The following is a 4,151-nucleotide window of genomic DNA, read 5'->3' as shown; positions in this document are numbered from 1 at the left end:
TATATATATATATATATATATATGTGTATATTTGGGTGTGTGCTAGACACATTCTGTCATAGATTTATCTTTATATCGTTTTCTGTACATAAATCTCTTACACGTACATATGAACTGAATGAATAATAAAGTAAGCAATTCAATTTAAAACTATAAAATGTATTGAAGTATTTATTAAATCAAAACCATTCAAAACCACTAATTCTATTATGTCTGAAGTTTGTGATAAATTATCATGTGAGACGTTACCTAATTAAGATCTACTTCAATACCAAACATCTCTCTAAGTGCTTGTGTATTGATAACACTAAGATGGTAGGAAATGAAGATGGCCTACTGATAAATCTATGAGTTTTTAGGCTGAAGTGTTGAGCGTTCGTGGGGCAAATAGACACACCAAGGCCTTGGCTAAGACAAATATTGATTTGTAGTTTAAGCACTGAATCAACTACCCTTGGAGAGGAAAGTGGTTAAATATTAATCAGTCAATCCTGGAGGTAGGGACGTACGACAGGAAATGGTGGGGAGCCGATTCCCTGTAAAGACGCTGAAAAGAGAGCCGTGAAACGGTGCGCATACTTCCTGCTGACCCGTGGAACCTACTGGCTTCCAATGGAAGACGTCGAAGCGGTGTAGATCATCCAGCCATGAAAACACTAAGCGAATCATCACAGGATTGAAACCACTGTAGATCGATAAATACTCGGGCTGATGTTCCTTCGAAGTAGGTAGTAATATCAGATCAGAGCGGACCGCTACTGAATTACAAAGACGTCAAGGGGGAGACTTCGAAATGGCGTGTATTCCTTCAGGATGACCTCTGAAATCTTCTGGTGTCCGGTATGCGGAACTTTCGATTGTCAACACTTGCACAAGTAATCTGGTGGCAAGAATCTATTTGATTAGAGGGGAACTATTAGTTTATTGGCTTTTAATTTTATGAAACTGCAAAGGACGAAAGGCTAGTTGAACTCGGCTCGTCTTGTTTTTCGATGTAGTATATCAAGGATCACATTATACAACGTATCATTCCTGTTTAAATACAGTACTATGTTATTCGAGGGAAGCCAAATGTGGCTAATTTTGGTTTGAAATTTTGGAACAAGGCCAATAATTTTGTGGGAGGGTGCTTGTCTATTACACCGACACCGGTGTCCAGCTGGTACTTAATTTATCGACCCCCGAAAGGATGAATAGCAAAGTCGACCTCGGCAGAATTTGAACCCAGAACGTGCAGACACACGAAATGCCGCTAAGCTGTTTGCCCAGCGTACTCACCTTGCTGTCATCTCGCCGCCTTAGATACGGCTAATATTACTAGCAGATCAGCGGCTGCCATTTGCAGATAGTGTCTGCGGGTCAAGCAAACTGCTTCATGGTAATTATTCCGACTCTCCACGTTCTAAGTTCACATTTCGCGGAGGTCCACTTAACTTTTTCACGCCGGGCAAAATACTTAATGGCATTTCGTTTGTCTATAAGTTCTGAGCAGAAAACCAGCCGGGATCAACTTTGCTTTTAATTCTTTCGTGGTCGATTAAATAAGTACCAGTTGAGCACTGAAGTCTATGTAGTCGAGTTAGCTCCAGCCTGAATTGGCTGGCCTTGTACCAAAATTTGAAACCAGTATTGCAAGCAGATCCATCGATTCTGCTTTGGCACATGGTGCTAATATTAAATACAGAAGTGTATTTTTAAACGAGATTGTTCCTGAGGTGTTTCTAATCATAGCTCTGATGGCGGCGTTAAATCTTCCGAAGTTTCAAATTCCATTTGCCATTACTCAAGGTGACATACATTAACACAATGAAAATATTATGTGACCTTTTTACTATATCCAATGAATCATGTTTAAATTGACCATCGCAGTTGGAATGTGGAAGCTAAAATTAACCGAGACTTAAATCGTTAATTAATCAACTAAACAGTGCGGCATCTGTATAATTCAGAATTTATATCATAATGAGAATTGCAGAAAAATCGCTCTAGGAACTATATGCATCTAATTTAATTAATTAATGCACTTAATACAATGGTTTTAATTCAACAACATATATGTCATTGTCATATAAAGAATTTTCTGTTTTCCCGTCTCTTTTGTATTCTGATTGAAAAGAAAACGTTTTGAATTTTGTATTGCTACTTAAAATATGCTAGAAATACAGCGTTATGTTTTTGATATAAAGAAAATGGAAATTTTTGAAATTCGTCTCATTTTCAAAAGCTTTCGCGTAGCACATCAAATGAACAAGCTTCATCTGGTGATGGAAACTGTATTACTATCTTTGTTGGAAGTATATAACTTGTTTTATTAGGTTCGTTGTAAAATATGTTTCTTCATTTTACAGCTGCCACAAGGTTTGAATTTTTTGGGGGTGGGGAATAATCCACTACATTAAACGCAGTGTACTCAAGTGATTACTTATTTTATAGACGCCGAAAGGATGAACGGTACAGTGGAAATCAGCAGAATTGAACTCAGAGTGAAGGAAGAGGAAATACTGTGAAGAATTTTTTTTTTCCTGCGTGCTAACGATTCCACACTTTCACCCGCCTTATAAAAATACTGGTTTCAGATTTTGGCATGAAGCCAGCAATTATAGGGACGGCGCAAATCCGATGCATTGATCCATATGTGCTCAACTGGTACTTATTTTATCGACCTCAAAGGATCGAATTTGAACTCAGAACGGAAGGACGAACCTAATGCTATTAAGCATTCTGCCTGGTGTGATAACAATTCAGTCAGCTCGCCGCTTAAAAAGAAAAATCTGATAATATTGGTTTCAAATTTTGGCACAAGGCCAGCAATTTCAGGGTAGGGGCTAAGCCAATTACGTACTTATTTTATCGATCCCGAAAGGGATCAAAGTAAAGTCGACCACGGTGGATTCTGAACTCAAAACGAAAAGACGGACGAAATGCTGCTAAATATTTTTAGGCAGAGCGCTAATGTTCTTTATTTCTTTACTGCCCACAAGGTGCTACACACAGAGGGGATTAAGTTGATTATATCAACTCAAGTGCGTAACTGGTACTTATTTAATCGACCGCTAAAAGATTAAAAGCAAAGTCGACCTCGGCGGAATTTGAACTCAGAACGCAGCAGCAGACAAAATACCTCTAAGCATTTCGCCCGGCGTGCTAATGTTTCTGCCAGCTCGCCACCTAATTAAGCTACCTAAGAATATTGATTGCTAGCATTGGCAACTGGCTATATATTCAATTCAGAGAAGAAGTCAATTAAATCAACTCCGGTAATTAACTGGGGCTTATTTTAGCATCCCTAAAGGGCTCAAATGTAAGGTTGAATCCAAACCGTAAAAGAACGTAACTAAATACCACAAGGCATATTGTGTGCATCGCACTAATAATTCGGTCAATACATCAAAGGGAGTGTTTATAACAGTATTTATATCGGACCCAAGGACAGCGATGGATAAAGAAATATGAAATCCATAAAATTCAATTCAGACATATTAGCTTTGTTTTCTTTGTCTCCAAAGATCTTAAATGAAAACTAACCCCCTCTTGGAATTATAGATAAAATTTAATTGAATCAATATGAATACGGCCACACACAACTTTAAATTTATTCTCATCTTTTATAATAATTGACTTTTATATAGGCACAAGCCCAGCACCTTGGGGTTGGATTTAGGGATCAAATTGACATCAGTCGATCAAATTAAACTCAGATCTTGAATGGTAATATCTTATTGATTCTGAGAGGTTAAAAGTTGAATTTGACCTCTCTGAGTTTTGAAACTAAAAAGCTGGCATCAGATAACAGCTGGCATTTTTCTGGGTCTCTAAAAATACTAGCCAATCCACAGCTATTATAAAATATGTTTGCTCTGTCTACAAGTTTAAATATATCATTTATATAAAAAGCTGCATCTTTTTACCTAGAACGGTAATAAAGATGACTTCGACAGGATTTGAATTCAGAATGCAATGGAGAGGAACTATTAACACAAAATAGTCATTTATCGATTCTAATCATTAAGTCAATCGATATACATACACACATACCTACGTACATGCATACGTATATACATGTCTATATCTATATATACGTAACGATATGTATACATATAGACATATATGTATATATATATATATATATATATATATATATATATATATAT

This window comes from Octopus bimaculoides, chromosome 13 (assembly GCF_001194135.2).
Source record: "Octopus bimaculoides isolate UCB-OBI-ISO-001 chromosome 13, ASM119413v2, whole genome shotgun sequence".
Classification (NCBI taxonomy): Eukaryota; Metazoa; Mollusca; class Cephalopoda; order Octopoda; family Octopodidae; genus Octopus; species Octopus bimaculoides.
This window is presented reverse-complemented; position numbering follows the sequence as displayed.